This window comes from Penaeus monodon, chromosome 19 (assembly GCF_015228065.2).
Source record: "Penaeus monodon isolate SGIC_2016 chromosome 19, NSTDA_Pmon_1, whole genome shotgun sequence".
Taxonomy (NCBI): Eukaryota; Metazoa; Arthropoda; class Malacostraca; order Decapoda; family Penaeidae; genus Penaeus; species Penaeus monodon.
Window position 1 is genome coordinate 5,012,995 of NC_051404.1, and position 356 is coordinate 5,013,350.

The following is a 356-nucleotide window of genomic DNA, read 5'->3' on the forward strand; positions in this document are numbered from 1 at the left end:
GTAGGAAGGCATTAGGTGCCTTCAACATTGTGCCTCTCAACTTGCATATATTTAATCAAAGTCCAATATATCTAATATAATTCTTAATGATGTAGTGACCACCTATACTATCCAAGTAGTTTTGGTACTATTTTAGAGTGACTGAGTCTATAGACATATTCTAATTATATGATCTTTTAAAGAAATATTTTTCTTGAAAGTTTTTACTTCACACAATTTTTGTCATGAAATCAGAACGTCTACAAAAATACTGAAACTTTTTTTTTATTTGAAGAGTATAAATGATACTGGATTTTAAATACCTGGATAAACAACAGAAATGAACAGTAAATGCATTGATTTTGTTCTCATTACTG